Source organism: Globicephala melas, chromosome 20 (genome assembly GCF_963455315.2).
Source record: "Globicephala melas chromosome 20, mGloMel1.2, whole genome shotgun sequence".
NCBI lineage: Eukaryota > Metazoa > Chordata > Mammalia > Artiodactyla > Delphinidae > Globicephala > Globicephala melas.
Window position 1 is genome coordinate 47941363 of NC_083333.1, and position 18553 is coordinate 47959915.

General features: G+C 52.1%; 1 pseudogene; it reads right to left on the minus strand.

The window, feature by feature from the left end:
* Positions 1-6848: 6848 nt before the first annotated feature.
* On the minus strand, positions 6849-9502 carry LOC132594170 (large ribosomal subunit protein eL31-like; annotated as a pseudogene).
* Between the last annotated feature and the right edge of the window lie 9051 nt (positions 9503-18553).

The window sequence follows — 18553 nt, forward strand, 5'->3', positions numbered from 1 at the left end:
AGAACAATCTGAAAGCAGCTGCCTCTCAAAGTAGGGAGCTGCTCTGGAACATGTGGGAGGAGGACGCTGTTATAAGCCTCACAGTACTCTTTTTCTTTTCAACCACCTGCCTGTATTACTTAGACACAAACAAAGTTGGTTTTTTTTTTTGGCTGTGCCAGGCGGGGCTTGTGGGATCTTAGTTCCCTGACTAAGGATTGAACCCGTGCCCTTGGCAATGAAAGGGCAGAGTCCTAACCACTGGACTGTCAGGGAATTCCTCAAATAAATTAAATTTAAAGCCACCAGAGAGCCACTGAAACTAGCTGTGTGGGCCTCAGGCCAAGTCCAGCCCTGGTCTGGTGAGCGGATCGTGGGAGGTGATCACAGTCGGCACAGCCCATGTGCTCTGCATTCTGGGGAAGTTCAGGTTTTGTCCAGGAGCGGAGGCCTGGGCCACTCCACTGCTTGACACAGATCTCAAGAGATGCACTCTCCTGTTTCCCATGCTTGGCACCCCCCTCTGTCCCCACCACCCCCAGCACTGCACTTCTCACGCTCCTGTCCCCATCTGTCTCTTTGACTGTCTCTTCCAGGGGACTGAGAGCTCCCAGAAAGCGTGAAAGATGCACTGTTCATCGCTCTCTCCCACCCTCCCACCTCCAGTGCCTGGCCCAGGGCTGGCACACTACAAAAGCTCAACGCTGTTAGGCATGGATGTTGGCAGCCCAGGTTCATGGACAAAGAAGGTCTTATGAAAGTAAACGTGCTAAGTCATGAGTGGCCCCAGCAGGTGGTTCCCTTTGACCAGTTTGCCACTCTTCATCAGGATCTACAATATGTTCTTGTACCAACTGTGGTGCTGCCACTCAGTGGCCCTGTGGTCACCCCAGGAGCCTCTGTCCTCCCCCTGCCGGTCTTCAACACTGCACCTGCCCCTGTGGGAACAGATGCCAGTGATGCCAGTGAGGGGCACGCAGGCTACCCCAGTAAACCCCTTCCCACAAGTAATCCAGTTAACTTCTGGGGTAACCCTGAGCCCGTGTCAGGCATGGTACCAAGTGCTTTATATGCACTGGCTTTTTAACCTGCTCAGAGGCCATTTTACAGAGAGGTCACTGAAGGCTTGGGCCTCAGCGTAGGTGTGCCAGGCTCTGTCTCCTGCACTATGCCTTGGGCCAAACCCAGGTGTTAACTCACAACCTCAAGTCAGAAACCTGTCCCTCATGGGCAGGGACCCAGCATTTCTAGAAAAAGAGCCCTTGGGTCGAGTCAGTAGGGGATAGTCGATCTGTGTGGTCCCCAATACAAGAGCTCAATCACCCTGTTGTCCCTGGGGCCCCAGGTACAGGGCAGGGTATTCCTGGACCACCAAGACCCAGTAATGGGAATGGGAAGCAGTGAGAGGAAGGTTACAATGGGGAGGATATATACAGACCAAATAATGTAAGATTTTTTAAAATTGAAGTATGGTTGATTTATAGTGTTTCAGGTGTATAGCAAAGTGATTCAGTTATATATATAATATATATATATTCTTTTTCAGATTCTTTTCCATTATGGGTTATACAAGATCTTGAGGGAATTCCTGGTAGTCCACTGGTTAGGACTCGGCACATTCACTGCCAGGGCCTGGGTTCAATCCCTGGTTAGGGAACTAAGATCCCGCAAGCCACACAGCTTGGCCAAAAAAAAAAAAAAGATATTGAATATATTTCCCTGTGCTATATAGTAGGACCTTGTTTATCTATTTTACATATAATAGCATGTAATGTTAACCCCAAGTTCCTAATTTATCCCTCCCCCTTCCCAGATAATGTAAGATTTAAATTCATTTCTGCCTGGACCCATACTGGACATGGGGAAGAAACACAGGGGAATGAGGCCCTGTATTCCTGGTCCTGACAGCTCAGGGAAAGGCCAACAACACACACTCCAAAGCAGAACCTTAGGCCCAGAGGTATTGAGCAGAAGAGTATCAATCAGCCTTCTAACCCAGCCAGTAGGCAGGAGATTGGGGAAGGCTTCCTGGAGGAGGTGACGACTGACCTCAGTCTTTGGAAACGAGCAGACTTTAACCAAAGGAGGAAAGAAGGGCAATCCAAGCACAGGGACCAGAATGAGAGAAGGCACAGAGGTAGGGTGTACAGAGCATGTGGTGAGAGGCTGGAACATTGAGAGGTGAGACTGGAGAGGAGGTCCGCGGAGCCAGAGGGGTGAGCTTATCTGTTGGGATCACTGATTTTATAGGGAAGGAAACAGGTTAGGGGTCACTGGACCCTAAACAATGGAGCTCAACCACCTCTTTGAGTTAATAGGAGAGAAAGCCCAGACAAGAGTGGCTCTCCTTAGGAATAAGCCCTTCCGTCTCCTGCAGGAAGGGAGCAGGGCTGGAATTCAAACCCTAGGCTTCTGCCCCCAGCTAGTGCTCCTTCCATGCCATTCCGCTGCCTTCTTCTCACTGGGAACCCAGCCCCTACTGGATCCTGTCCTCTGCAACCTCTGATGGGCAGCTGATACCAGCAAGCGTCTGCAGGGACTCTGGATACCCCTTGGTGTCTTTTGAGATAAACCCAACACAAATAAAGTTTAGTCAATAGCCTGAACTCTCAGTCTGGATCTCTGCAACGGAGAGCAGGCAGAGACAGGAAAAGTCCCCTTCTTGCCGAGCCTGGAAAAGCTGCAGCCCCTCTCCCATCCCCTTCACTCCGACCCTACAAGTCCTCCCTGAGCTACTGAGGGAGTCCTGGGGGAGGAAACAGAGCAGGGAGGGAGCTGGACATGGTCACTGGAGTATGTTGCGGGGCCTCCTCGGCAAAGCCAGTGGGGGAAACTTCTGCCTTTAAATATTTTGAAATAGCAACAAACATAACAAGCACAAAAAATCAGGTGGCACATGTTCTCTTCAGGCCTGGTGTCCCCACCTCCCAGATCCCAGGCACGGGAGCCCAGGCTCACACCAGCAGGAGGCTGGGACCAGAGCTTCTGTGGACCTTCCAAGTATGTTTATTCACATTCCTGTGGGCCCCTGGGGGACCAGCTGAGGTTCCCAGTGTCTGCTGAGGAAAAGAAAAAGCAGCCCCTGACATCCAGAACTGATCGGACGTTCACAGTTAGACCTCAGACACTCAGAGCCAGGTCATTTCCTCTTTCTGTCAGACATAAACAATCACAGAATACCAACCTCAGTCAAGGCTATTCTGAGACCATGATAAAATGAGACAAAATAAGGCTCCTTCATAATTTTGTCTAAGCACGGACAAAAATAAGGTCACTGTGCTGCCACCCATAAAATATCAAACATACCCCTCTTTTGGCTAAAATGAATGACTGCTATATTTTTAGCAGCCTTATGGAGATATAATTCACATAACATACAATTCATCCATTTAAAGTGTACTATTCAATGCCTTTAATTATACTCACAGAGCTGTGCAACCGCCACCATGGTAAATTTAGAACATTCCCATTGCCCCAGAAAGAAACCCTACACCCCTCAGTCCTCACCTCCAAATCCATCCATCCTCCTTGCCCTAGGCAACCACTACAGAGACTTTCTATCTATATAGATTTGCCTATTCTGGACATTTCATATAAATGGAAACATACAATATGTGGTCCTTTGTGACTGTCTTCTTTCAATTAGCATAATGTTTTCAAGTTTCATACATGTTGTAGCATGTATCAGTTATTCACCCCTGCAATGCCTAATTTTATATGTCAACTTGACTGGGGTGTGTATATATATTGGGCATAATCTCTCCTATTACTTCTGTGGCAGTATGCACCAAGAAGCTTAATCTTCATAACTTGGACCCCAGTAATTCTACTTCTAAGAATGAACTAATTCCGGACTTCCCTGGTGGCGCAGTGGTTAAGAATCCGCCTGCCAATGCAGGGGACACAGGTTCGATCCCTGGTCCGGGAAGATCCCACACACACTGTGGAGCAACCAAGCCTGTGCGCCAACTACTGAGCCTGTGCTCTAGAGCCCGCGAGCCACAACTACTGAGCCTGTGTGCTGCAACTACTGAAGTCCGCGCACCTAGAGTCCGTGCTCCACAACAAGAGAAGCCACTGCAATGAGAAGCCCGCGCACCACAACGAAGAGTAGCCCCCGCTCGCCGCAACTAGAGAAAGCCTGCGTGCAGCAACAAAGACCAAAGCAGCCACAAATAAATAAATTTTTTAAAAATAAAATAAACGAGGAAAAAAGCATTTCAAAAGGTGCAGGTAGTTCACTCCTTTCCTCTCCAGGACTGAGCCTGAGGCGGGAGGCATGATTCTGCTGGGCCCTCAGCCCTTCAGCAAGTCTCAGCTCCCATCTGCCTCTTCAAAGTGTAGGTATTTCTCCAAGCTTGAGGGCAGTTTGAGGGATTTTTTTAAATAACTTTTTTATTTGTGCTGAGTGTAGAACTTAACCTTTATGAAGAAGCATGATACAGCTCTCATAAAAAAGTAAAATACATTTCAAACTTTCACCGTGCCACATGGCTTGTGGGATCTTAGTTCCTCGACCAGGGATTGAACCCATACCCTCGGCAATGAGAGCGCCGAGTCCTAACCACTGGACTGCCAGGGAACTCCCACATTTCAAACTTTTAAGCAAAGCTGCAGCATCAATGCAGCAACAGTGATTGCTCTAATGATACTTTCATTATTCCACCTTTTCAGTTTCAGGAGGAAATTATTAGCCACTGGTTCCTGGTTAACTTGAAAACACACCAGAGGCTCGACGCGGAAAGTGAGCATCTAACTGTCTGGCCTGGGAAGGGATGGGGGGCAACGGAGAGACTTTGACATCAGACAGACCTGAGTCAGAATACTGGCTCTGCCACTGCTAGCTGAGTGGCTTCTCAGCTGAACCTCTCTGAGGCTTGCATTCCTCATGTATAAAATGGGGTGATTCCACCCACACTGCAAGGTTGTAAGAGTGAAAAAGTGACACTGGTAGTATAAAGCCAGTGCAGTCACACTGAGTCAGTCCAGTTAAAGGACTCCAGCTGTTTGCAGTCAGGTGCTGGAAAATGTTAAAACAGAGTTTTGCTTCCAAGTTTCTATTTAGAGGGCTGGAAAATCTAAAATTATAGAGGATTTTTAAAAATTTTTATTGGAGGGCTTCCCTGGTGGCGCAGTGGTTGAGAGTCCGCCTGCCGATGCAGGGGACACGGGTTCGTGCCCCGGTCCGGGAGGATCCCACATGCCGCGGAGCGGCTGGGCCTGTGAGCCATGGCCGCTGAGCCTGCGCGTCCGGAGCCTGTGCTCCGCAACGGGAGAGGCCACAACAGTGAGAGGCCCGCGTACCGCAAAACAAAACCAAAAATTATTGGAGTATAGAGAATTTTTTTAAGGTCAAAGGACTGAAGGAGTGAAGGAGAATCCCTTCTTCCAGGACCTCTGTTCCGTGAGGTCCTTGCCACTGCCCCCAGTGCAGACCAGGCTCCTGGGGGCAATAATCTGCCTCTGGCCTCTGGGGCTGGCCCTGGACCACACCTCCATGAATATGAGGGGCCTTCAGAGGAACCTGATGCTTCTGGCCTGCTTCCAGCTTCCCTGGGGCAGCCTCAGTGATTACACTATCCATATGGTAGGACACAGCTGAGCTGGGGTCACATCCATCAGAGCACTGCCTCAGGCAGCTTGTGTGTGATTGTGACTCCACTGTAAAGGGCAGGCAGCAAAGCCCAGGAATCCCCAGGGGAAGCTGGGAAAACGGCTGTCCCTAAACCGGCTGGGCCTGCACTTCTTGGATCTAGGTTTGGATTATTTGTAACAGTACAGCTAGGAATTTTCCAGAGTCACCTTCCTTCCCCCTCTCCGCGCTCCCCCGCTTCCAGAGAATTGAGTGTATTTTGTTGACAGCTTGTTCTCTCAGATGGCATTGCATTTAGTAACATTTTTGGCTGTTGTGATTTTTGTTGTCGCTGTTATTCCAAATCTTATTACTCTAACTTGTCTCCCTTCCCAGCTGAGGAAATGGTGACCAGGTGAGTAAATGTTCCAAGACCACTGTTTTGTGTATTACGGGCAACCAAGAAAGAACGGGAATGTGCTTGAAGGCAGAACCCCGGAGGCCAGGGGGGTAGAGAGGGGTTCGCGAACTTAGATCCCCAGCCCTGCTTTCAGCACGGGAGGGCCGCTTGCAAATAACTTCTTTCGAAAACAACTACTTTAAAATCGAGACTGAAGGATTCGTTATAAGACGGGTGAGTTTTAACGAAGGAGCCAATAGAGTCTGCGAGCCTCGGAAGGGCCTCTGAGCGCGGCAAGGAGGCGCCAGATTGAGGGCGATTTAAAAGGACTAAATGGGACTTAGACCCCATGGCGGTGAGGAGGAATGGGACCCCCGGCCCCTGCCCGGCCTCCTGCACTCACTGAGCACCTGGCGACGGGACGGCGCTTTTGGGATCCGAGTACCTGTTGCACAGGACTGCTCTCCTACTGCTCCAGAAGCTTCAGGCTCGGCGTCAAGCCCCTCCCACCCCTCCGCCCCCGCCTTGCTCCCAGTTCCAAACCGGAGCCAATCAGTGCTCGGCGACGCCGGGCAGGGAAACCAATCGATTACTCCTGCTTTTTACTAGAAGTAGAGCGTCGTGCACTCGATCGGTGGCAGGTCCCTGGCCCGAGGCAGAGACCTTGCTAAGTTGGAGGACCTTGCTAGATGGTTGCCTCATGCGTGTCTGGGAGGTCGAGGTTCCTTCGCGTGGAAGGAAATTGTCCATGAACAGTTCAGATCCGAGAAGAACACTATCCCAGGCCCTCTCCCTACCTCGCGGTGTGGCTTGGGGCCGCTGATCTATTCTCTCTGGGTCTTATAAAATGTATGAGTGGGACAAAAACGGTCTCTACAGTCCCTCGTTTATCCTGGCCCAGCAAACCCGGGATCAGCGCCTGTGTGTTTCTGGATGATGTCAGTGGTCTCACCCTGGCCAGGGACATCTGAAGCTTTTTTTTTGGGTGGGGGGGCGGGTGTCTATAACTTTATTGAACAAGCACAGTTAGTTCTCATCCACATTAACTGTAGATTTTGAACGTGGGAACAGGTACATAGGTAACCAACGTATAGAGCTGGTTTGGTGAATCTTCATCTTCATTATGTTTTCTGGACAACCACACACAGAGATGGCATGGGGCCTTCCTTATTCCTTGGGCGCAGACAGCTTTGTTGAGCCTAGTGTCAGTGCGTACATCTGGAGTCCCCATCTCCTTCATGGCAAATGTCCGGATTTCTTTGAGTGCCTGAGGGGCACACTTCTTGAAACCCGCTCCATGGATGTGCTTGTGAATGTTGATAGTGTATTCTCTGGTCACCACCTAGTTGATGGCGGACCAGCCCTTCTTCTCCCACCCTTCTTTGCAGGAGCCATCCTGCCAGGCCAGGGTTGGAAAGCTGAAGCTTTTTGAGCAGTAACACACACTGCAGCCAGGTTTTCCCCAGTTCAGTTTTCTGGGGCTGGAAATTGCTTTTCCCCATCTGTTCATCTTTAAAAAACCTCTGACATTGGCCCTCCCTTACCTTGCTATGTGACCTGGGACAAATTACAGCCCCGTCTCTGGGCCTGTAGCCCTACCTGTAAAATAAATTCAGAACGCCCGAGACCCTAAGGTTCTCCCCCGTCATGTCATTTTCATAACACTGCCAATACATCCTACAACTGGATAAACCGAGATTGGGACCAGTGGCTGGATCGGGGGGCAGTCATTTCACCGAGACTCTCCCCGGGGCGATCCTGAGCCACTGGCCCTCAGGAGCCCGCCTTTCCTCAGTCCATGCTACCCACGCTGAGTAAAGCAAGACAAGCCTCCTTCACTGACAAATATTTGTGGAGCTCCTACTGTGTAGTACTACTGTAGGAGAAGCCAAGCCGGTTCCTGACCTGAGAAAACTCAGGGCCTTGGGGTTGAGAGAGACAGACCAAGGTAGAGAGGAGAGACCCGCAGAGTGACATTTGCCACAAGACCAGGGAGCCTGGGCAGAGGAGAGGACCCGGCACATGCTGCCCAGCTGGAGGTGTTGGAACTAGGACATTTCAGGAGAAAGGGGATCTTCAAGCCTGACTAGGAAGGGTGTTCCGGGTGGGTGGAATCAGAAATTCGAGGAGGCCAAAACAGCGAGGAGGTGGAACCCTGGGACTGCCTGTGGAGTGGATGTGGCCAGAGATGAATTAGTGGGGTGTGACAGGTGCCTTAAATGCAAGTTCAGGGGATGGGGCATTGTGCCTAGATGGAGTCATGTTTAGTGGGAGCCCTGGGTTTCATCCTGGCCCTGGGATGGGGAGGGGGGCACCTGTCAGGGTTCCCGCACCACCTGCACGCTAGCCCTCCCAGAGCCACAAGTTGCCGCCCATCCCAAGCGCCTCCCCTCCGCCTTTGTCCGCTCAGTCCGGGGGCTGCAGTCCGACAGGGACGCCCTACGACCGGCCCCCGGAGGCGCTGGGGACGGTTCGGCTTCAGGGAGGCGGCTCTGCTCCCGTGAGGTGTGTAATCTGAACACTATGAAGGAACATTTATACGGTTCCTCGAAGTCTGTAACTTTCCTCGCGGTCACCAGGTCAGCTCTGCCGAGTGCCTTGCCTCCCTCCCCTGGAACAGCCCTTCCACATCTCCATTTCCCTTCAAGAGATGCCCTTATCTTTCTTTCTAATCGGGGGCGGGTAGTGGAGGCTGCATACCTGGGCCTGCGAATGCCAGACATCTGTCGCAGAGAACACCAGAGTCAGCGTCTACACTGGAATTCCAAGCGAACCAGATGGAGGCTCAAGGAGGGTTGACCAGGACTCGCCTTCAGCCGTCGGCTCCGCGGTTCTGGAACACCAGCTTTCCCAGGCTAGCTCGGCTCTGGCTCCCTCCCCGTCTCCTTCCCCCTCAGCAGGGACCTCAAACTCGGGCCCTATCCTCTGAGCACTGGCCCCAAGCCCCACACAGCCTCTGGGGCTTGAGGCCCGGGTCCAGGAGCTCGGCTCCGTCCGGACCGTCCCTCCGCCTGGCTTCCCACCCTAAAGCTCGCGATGGGGGAGTTGGGCGCTCACAGCCCCTACTGGGCTTAGGCCTGCCCCTCCAGGGTGCTGTCCATCCCATGGTGCTGAAGTTCCCCAAGGCCTCCGCCCCCTAGGAGAAGACGCGTCCCCCGTTCAGGATCCGACCCGAACTCCAGGGCATGTTCACACTGGTCCAATAACCCGCATGGGTCATCGTCTGCCTCAACAATTCAGACCATCACCGGTTTGAACTGGAGGCACGCAGGAGCTCCGAGCTTGCCTGAGAGAATGTCCATGACCTGACCAGACCCAGGGACCGCGGGAGAGGTGGGCAAAACTCGAATCTCATACTCCGTCCTGGGGCTGGTAGGAACTCACACATTATGGACATAGTCCCTGCCCACTCCAAACCTGTCTTGTGAATTGTTTGGTGAGACTGGGAAGGCTCCCTCAGTTTTCACGGACTCAGCCCCCTTACAAGCATCCAAGCTGTGCAGACTCTGCTACCTGCAAGGCAGGAGAGAAAAATCCCTAGAATTCCTCGCAGGTACCTTTCACACAGTGAATATGCCCTCCTTCGACTCTGGGTGACCCCCAGCTCGTGTGGGCGTCCCCATTCCGTGCCTCCCAAAGACTGGGCAAGGAGGAAGGTGCCAGCTGTTCCCAATGTAGAGTACCGTATCTCCCGGTCCAGACTTTTTGCCCTTGAGGGTGTAGGTCGCAATGGTGGTAATTCTGGGAAGCCCAAAGAAGCTGGGGCTAGTTCAGAAATGAGGGCTCAGACGGTTCAATGAAGAGCCAGCACGCCGGGCTCGTGCACTCCAGCGAGCCCTGGGAGGGCCCTGCCGCACCTGCGTTTCCGCTGTGCCCCTGCACGGTCTTCCAGGACCGCACGCAGCTCGGGGCCTTCTTACACCTTCTGATCTTCAGCCCAGGGCACGGTGTGAAACCAGATAGTGGAGGCAGAAGTCTGCAGCGCAGGGCCTGCGGGTGCTGTCCAGCACGTTCCAGGGGAGCCGAGCCTGCGGAAAGCGCCCGGCACTACCTCCCAGCGGAGGCTGACCCGGGTTGCCGGCGCTCGGGCTGGGAGTGGCGCGCGCCCCAGAGTCACGCAGCTCTGCACGGAGCCGGCAGCGCTCCGGAGGCCTAGGCGGGAACCGGCACGTAGAACCGCCGGCTTCGAGGGCAGGGGCGGCAGCAGCGCGGCGCCGTGGGTTTCCGGCAAGCGAGTGTGGAACGTTTACTGCGAGAAAGCAGAACCGAAGCCAGCCGAGGACTCCACAAGCGGCCGCTGGTCCACAGGTTCTCCGAGGCGCCATTGCGCAGCTGCTTCCCGGACAGCTCTGGGAGTGTCGAAATCCAGTGAGAAGACTTGCACGTCACCGCCCCAACTCTGATCTGCTACAAAATGAAAATGCAGAGCCTCTTGTTGAAAAATTAAGAATTTCAAGACGGCGACAGCAGAACATTAAACCAAGTGCTGCCCCTGTGCAACTATACAAGTCCCATGCCCTTGAAGGCGGCCCTGCCCCTACCCATCCTACATGGGATTCATTAAATAAACTTTACCCTTCAAGGTTAACTTTGGGGTTACTTACTACAGCAGAACCACGGCCACCCCCGTCCTCTGTTGCCACAATAAGAGAAGAGTCAGGGCAGATTGATCTACCCATCCCACAGGCATCCATGGGGAGCTGTTATCAGAGGTGGGGAGGTGAGCTATCTATGCAGCTTTGCTCAATCTCAGCTTCTATCTGTAGCTCTGACACCCTCATCTGTTCCCAGGGCATGGGTGAGCCAGGGCCAGGGAGTCACTTCCTGAAGGAAGTGGTTAGGATGGGGTCTTTAGGGGACTTGCTGACACATTCTCAATTTCTTGTCTCAGTTTCCCTATGACACCTAAGAGTAGTTCAGATTAAATGAGGTTGCACATGACAGTAGTGTCCTGGAAGTCTCCTGAAGGGGACTGTTAAAAACAAGACAAATGGAGTCACTTATGCTTAACCCCACATCGCCCAACTGAGACTTAACTTAGATTCATCTCTCCCCAAAACGGAATCTTAAAGTCAGTCAGGAATTGCCTAACCAGCACTAGTTAAGTAATCTGCCTCATTCTGAACGACCCCTACCGTTCTCTAAAGGAAAGTGCCCTTGCCACAGCCAATCTGCTTTTCTGTCTAGTGTAACTTCCTTGTTCCCGCTCCCTCTGCCTATACAAGTCTTTCATTTTGTACAGCTCCTCGGAGCTCCTTTCCATCTGCTAGGTTGGATGCTGCCCAATTCATGAATCATTGAATAAAGCCAATAAGATCTTTAAAATTTACTCAGGTGAATTTGTTTTTTTTATCAGAGCTAAAGGTCTGGGCAATGGGTATAGGGTGGACCTAAAGAATTGTTTTTCAACTCTTTGAATGCGATTTTATTGTGCTCCGCACAACTGAAAAGAAATATGGGGAAAGACAGACTAAAGTTAGGGGGAAGGACTTTCAAACTGTAAACGGTACAGGACTGTTGGGGGAGCAGGGACAGCAGAGGGCGCTGCTGTGCAAACACACCCGTAAGAGGAGGCGCCCGCAGGCACACACTTTTTCTCACACCGTCTCTACCCCGCAAACCTACACAGAAACACACTCCTTACCCCCTGAACCGTGCCTCCCCCCATATTCCCTATCTTACAGGTACTTCAGAGATCAAAGAGTTAGAACTCCTGACTCAGATTCTTTTTTTTTTTTTAAATATATTTATTTTGGGCTGCGCTGGGTCTTCATTGCTGCGCGCGGGCTTTCTCTAGTTGCAGAGAGCGGGGGCTACTCTTCGTTGAGGTGTGTAGGCAGTGGCTTCTCTTATTGCAGAGCACGGGCTCTAGGCGCGCGGGCTTCAGTAGTTGTGGCACGCGGGTTCAGTAGTTATGGCTCGTGGGCTCTAGAGCGTGGGCTCTAGAACACAGGCTCTGTACTTGTGGCACCCGGGCTTAGTTGCTCCGCGGCATGTGGGATCTTCCCGGACCAGGGCTCGAGCCCGTGTCCCCTGCATTGGCAGGCGGATTCTTAACCACTGCGCCACAGGGAAGCCCTGACTCAGATTCTTTAACTGGCCTCTGGGGGTCCCTTGGACCCTCACCCCACCTCCAAACTATTTTCATAAACTGAAGGTAGTTTTTCTCAATGAGGAGCTGGGGAAAGGATCTGGGACCCCTGGTTTCCTTCCCCAGTCTGTGGCCCTGCCTCTCCAGCGAGGAGATATTCTCTTCAGTGTTATTTACAATGGAAAGTAAGCTGATGGCACAAGCCGTGTACATTGCGGAACCACAAAATGACAGTTGCAGAGGCTGTGAGGTAACATGGACTCATGTTCACACTGGAAGGTGAAGGTTAAAAAGCAGGACTATGTCAATAGTGTTTTGCATATAGATTAAGTTTGAAAGAGAAGTTGGAAAAATGAAACAGATGGATTAAGGTGGGGGTGATTAACTATTTTCTTTAAAATACTTTTTCTTAAAAATACATTAAAATGGGCTTCCCTGGTGGCGCAGTGGTTAAGAATCCGCCTGCCAATGTAGGGGACACAGGTTCGAGCCCTGGTCGGGGAAGACCCCACATGCCGCAGAGCAACTAAGCCCGTGCACCACAACTATTGAGCCTGCGCTCTAGAGCCTGGGAGCCACAACTACTGAGCCCTTGTGCCACAACTACTGAAGCCCGTGTGCCTAGCGCCTGTGCTCCTCAACAAGAGAAGCCTCCACAGTGAGAAGCCTGTGCACCGCAATGAAGAGTAGCTCCTGCTCGTCGAAACTAGAGAAAGCCCGTGCACAGCAACGGAGACCCAATGCAGCCAAAAATAAATAAACAAAATAAATAAATTTTTAAAAAAATATGTCAAACTGTAAAATGGTTACCTCTGGGAGATAAGGTTATCTGCAATTTTTCCCCCTGCTTCTTTCCAAATATTCTACAATGAATAGGTATTATCTGGATAACCAGAGAAAAAGAAGTTAACAGACACACAAACCCTTAAAAGAGCCTGTTCTCTCCGTGTTCCCATACCATTTAACTGAGGAGGGAATTTTCGCTTCCCCCCCCCCCGCCCCCCAAGGCAGCCTATGTGGCTCTTACCTTTTCTCCCCACCTGGTTCCACCCTCATCACCCTCTTTAGAGCTCCTTCCACCACAAACCAGAATATATATAAATACTACATTGGAAAACCCAAAGCAGCTCTGACCCCGGCCTCCTGCTGGTGTGATCCGGCTCCTGTGGCTGAGAGGGGAGGGACAGCCGTGGGGGAGTTTTCCTGAACTCTCTACGGGGCGGGAACAGACATATGGCATCTCCATTGCTGGATTATTCCATGCTTCTTGCTGCTACTATTATTTCAAAATTTTCAGGGGTAGAAGTTTCCACAAACCTCTCTACTAAGGAGGCCCCAATCCTGCCCCCACGATAGCTCCTCTCTGTTCCCCCCTTCCTGCTCCCCCGGGGTTTTCTCTACAGGCCAGAGAAATAGGGTGGGTGTGATGACCAGGGAAGAGGGACTGCAGCTTCCACAGATGCTGGCTGGAGAGGTGCTTTCTTGTCTCTGCTAGATTATGGCAGAGATCCAGGTTCCGGAATGGTGGAGCCCACTTTGCACGTGCTCCCCCCGTTTTTTTTTTAAATTTATTTATTTATTTTTGGCTGCGTTGGGTCTTCGTTGCTGTGCACTGCCTTTCTCTAGTTGCGGCAAGCAGGGGTTACTCTACATTGCAGTGCACAGGCTTCTCATTGCGGTGGCTACTCTTGCTGCAGAGCACAGGCTCTAGAGCGCAGGCTCAGTAGTTGTGGCGCACGGGCTTAGCTGCTCCGCAGCATATAGGATATTCCAGGACCAGGGATCGAACCCGTGTCCTCTGCATTGGCAGGTGGATTCCTAACCACTGTGCCACCAGGGAAGCCCCTGCATGTGCTCCCTTTGCATGTAGGTTTAATCTCAATATCCAGGGACACGAAAGCTGGAGTCTCTGCAAACGTTTCCCTGTTAATTGAAGGGGACTCTGCAGGTGCAGAAAGCAAGGGGAGATGGAGGCTGGGGGCTCCAATGGGAGGAAGGTGTGTGTGGTGGGGGGATGAGATGGCATGGAAAGAGAATGGGGGCGGGGCAGGAGACTAGGGTTCCAATCCCAGCTCTGCTCTTTCCTTGCTGGGTAACATGGATGAGTCACTACGCTCTCTGAGCCTCAGCTCCCTCTTCCATAACTCAAGGTAGCTGAGGATCCCTGTCTCTTTCTATGGCCGAGTTACTCTGAGAATATTTTCTGGCCTATAAAATCAGGATCTTGGGCTTCCCTGGTGGCGCAGTGGTTGAGAGTCCACCTGCCGATGCAGGCGACACGGGTTCGTGCCCCGGTCCGGGAAGATCCCACATGCTGCAGAGCGGCTGGGCCCGTGAGCCATGGCCGCTGAGTCTGCGCGTCCGGAGCCTGTGCTCCACAATGGGAGAGGCCACAACAGTGAGAGGCCCGCGTATCACCAAAAAAAAAAAAAAAAAAAAAAAAATCAGGATCTTGATATCTACCCCTTATCAAAGGAAAGATCAGGGGACTTCCCTGGTGGCACAGTGGTTAAGAATCCACCTGCCAATGCAGGGGACACGTTCGAGCCCTGGTCCGGGAAGATCCCACATGCTGCAGAGCAACTAAGCCCGTGCGCCACAACTACTAAGCCTGCACTCTTAGCCTGTGAGCCACAACTAGTAAGCCTGTGCACCACAACTACTGAAGCCCGTGTGCCTAGATGCTCATGCTCTGCAACAAGAGAAGCCTCAAAAGAAGCCTGAAATAATAAGCCTGTGCACCGCAACGAAGAGTAGCCTCCACTCACCACAACTAGAGAAAGCCCGCGCGCAGCAACGAAGACCCAATGCAGCGAAAAATAAATAAATTTGTTAAAAAAAAAAAAGGAAAGGTCAGTCCAACTTTCTAATCCCAACATACCAGTCTGCTCTCTCTGGGGCCAGTACCTCTCCAAGTACCTCATCCCTGAGCACTCTCCCTCTCACCCCACCTCTATGCCTTCTCTCAGTCTGTTTCCTTTGCCTGGATTTCCCTTCCCTTTTCATGTTAACATCTGTGTGTCTTCCAATACTCAGCTTGAGACTCATTTTCTCCAGGAAGCCTCCCCTTCCCCCCGCCCCCAGCTCCCCACCCACTGGCTGGGCCAGGTGCCAGTCCTCTGGGCTCCTGTAACATCATGGGCATCTGCTATTCCTACCCGTAACAGTTATACTTAACAGCTGAGGTTTATTGAGCACTTGCTAAGTGCCTGGACCTCCTTTTACCAGGCCCTTTACCAGGCCCTTTACCCAGCATTATCTAGCTGAATCCTAACCATACATGTGAGGGAGGCGCTGTCTTCATCCCCATTTTCCTGATCAGGACACTGAGCTTGAAGGAGGGAAGGGTGAGTGTGAGGTGGGGATGTGAATCCAGGGCAGTGTTGCTCCAAAACCTATTCTAAGCTTCTGCCTTCTCTCCATCTGCCCACCTCACCCCCTGATCACAGACCTGGTAGTCTCCTGTTAAGGGATATGTCCTAGGCCTTCCTCTGACCTATGAACACCAGGAATGCAGCATCTTGCTCCCCTGTGTCTCCACCCCAAGCCCATCAGAGTCCCAGGAGAGGCTGAATCCGAATCTCAGCTTTTTGGGTCCCTGCAGTTGGGGTTTCCCTCCTTGTCCCTCAGCCTTCCTCACCCCTCCCTAGGTCTTGGGAGACCAAGAGGAGCCTGGATGTGCCAGGGCCCCTCCCTGGGCCTAGCTCAGTGACCGCTTCCACTCAATGTCACATCCATGCCTGCCTAGGGTCATGTTCAATCAGGTGAAAGGACGTCTACTTAGATAGAGGTCATGATGAAGTGTGCTCATGTGCCCAGGCCCCTGGTCAGCCCTCCTCAGGCTTTAGTCACTTGAGTTCTCACAATGAATCATGAGAATCAGAAACCTACAAGGGGGACTTCCCTGGTGGTCCAGTGGTTAAGACTTCGCCTTCCAATGCAGGGGGTGCGGGTTCGATCCCTGGTTGGGGAACTAAGATCCCATGTGCCTCGCAGCCAAAAAAACAAAATATAAAACAGAAGCAATATTGTAATAAATTCAATGAAGACTTTAAAAATGGTCCACGTCAAAAAGAGAAGAATAGAAAGAAACATATGAGGAAGATAGGGGTGTGATTTTTATTTCACAGATGAAGAAAACCAAGGTTTGGCTGATGTCACAAAGCAAGTGGGTAGAGCCACAGGTGATCCAGGGTTGTCTGATCTCAAAGCCCTGTAGCTCCCCGAGCGCCTCCCTCCTGTTCCGGACAGGGCCATGGCGTGAAAATCCTCAGAGGAGGAGAACTGTGATTCATTTCTGCCTCCGCAGTGGCCCAGTGGCTACACCCAAGGCACCAGGAGGCTGGTTGTGAAAGTCTGGGCTGGGCAGCCTCTGGCCCAATAACTGTTTATTGGCAGAGGTCAGCAGGGCAGGGTTATCATCACCACTTTATAGATGGGGAAGTTGCCATCAGAGAGGAGTAAGAAAGTTGCCCTAGGTCATCCCTGAGTCAAAGGAAGAGCAGGGACTTGAACACAGGAAGCTCAGGGACCCTGTGTGGAGTAAGAGGGAGGAGGCTGTAGCAGGGCTGGGACAGCTGGGCCTGGGCTGGCAGCTTTATGGGCCCCATCGAGACATAGCAGGGCCCATCCCTGATCTAATGATCCCTGCTGTAATGAGGGGTCATGTCCCCTCCAGGGAAACTAGGCCCAGGGTGACTAGATAGTGACAGGCGACAAGTTTACGGCAGGCAGGACAGGGGTCCAGGCTGGGAGATAAGGCTGGGTGACCTTGGTAACACAAAGTAACCTGCCTTGTGTAACCTTGGAATCAGAGAGGATGGATAGAGCAGGAGCCACCCCCCTTACTTCCCACGTCGCAAATGTGCGGTCTCGGGGGTACCCGTGATTAAGACGCATCCTTGAGGAAGCGCCCGTTCTTAACCTCCTCCCCCTCCCCATGCCTCAGAAGGAACACCACACAGGGGCCTGGTTCTCCTCCCCCAGCTCATTGGCCCAAAACATAGTAGGGGCTGCGCTGACGGGAAGGGAGAGGATTACTTAGAAACCAGCTTCCTCTTCCTCTTCCCAAAGGGACTTTGAAGTGACTCTAAGGTCACCAGTCAATAGCCCCTTAGCCCCACCAAAGGTTTCTAAGTCTCTCTCCTGCCTGTAAGGGGGGCTGGCTTGGGGTTACAGGGACCCCTGAAGTAGACTTCATTCCCAGGAACGGGCTTCCTCCCCACTCAATTCCCCAGTCCTAAAAGATATATTTTTACAGCCTTGTGAACACAAATCGACTCCACCAGAAAAGATCCCGGGGTGTGGAATCCCTCCCCTGACTGTCCAAGTCCCAGGCTGTTGATGCAATTCTAACGCAGCACAGACAATAGGACCCTAAGCCTGATGTGGCTTCCCCCGCTCTCCTCTCTGGAGGATCAAAGCTGCTCCTTGAGGCTGTGTGATCCTGGGCCAGAAGGTGGGGGCAGTCAGCCAGGACTCTAAGCAGGGAGGAAGCCCCTTTGCCCAGATAGTTCTGGAGGAGGCAATCCCTCCTCGGAGGTCTCTTGCCTAAGTTCAGAGGCCCATGGGTGCTGAGAGGTTGGCAGAGGATGGGGAAGTGACTAGACCAGAAAACTGGGGCTTCCTGTTGAAGGAGGGGGCCCAGGCCCACCCAAGTCCATATTCCCCACTCAAGTCTGAGTGAGCTTCTCAAACTGCCACGGAAGTCCCCACCCCATGTGGGACACACAGTACCTAGAGCCATGAAGGGGTCTATAGAGGCATTGTAGCAGGCGAGCCAAGTCCAGGAGAGGGAGCATCCTTCGTGAGACAAGAGGCAGCTTCCTCTCATGGAGGCCCCCAGCCCCATTTCCCTAAATGCTAGGGCCTCCTCCAAGGAAAGTTTTCTTTCCCTGAACTCCTCTGAAGATTCTGGCAGATGAGAAAAGGAGAGATCCATTCAGACCCCAGTCTCTTCTCTTCCCATCTTATCTCTGCAGTCGGGGGGGGGGGTGCGCTCAGCAGGACCAGCCCCTCTCCTCTGACCCCATTAGTTCCTCTCTCACTGAGCCTCTTTGCAATCCATTACTCAGTTCCGCCCCCTCAGCATCCCCAGCGCTGGCCATCACATACACACTTGCACAGAAATTCATAAGTGTCCTCACTCTGGGTTAGAAGAACAGTCTTTGGGTTTTTTTTTTTTTTAAATATAATTCAAATATTTATTTGACTGCGCCGCGTCTTAGTTGCGGCATGTGGGATCTTTAGTTACGGCATGTGAGATCTAGTTCCCTGACTAGGGCTCGAACCCCAGCCCCCTGCATTGGGAGCACAGAATCTTAGCCATTGGACCACGGGGCAGTACCTGGGTTGCTTAGAAATTAAGTTTGGAGCAGCCTGGGAGGGAACAGAAAAAGAGATAAGACCCAGAGAATCAGCCGTCACTGCCTGAGACAGAAAAGCAAGCCCTCTTTCTGGGGACACCGGATTCAAGAAACACCATCGCACATCCCTCAACTCCGTCATCCCT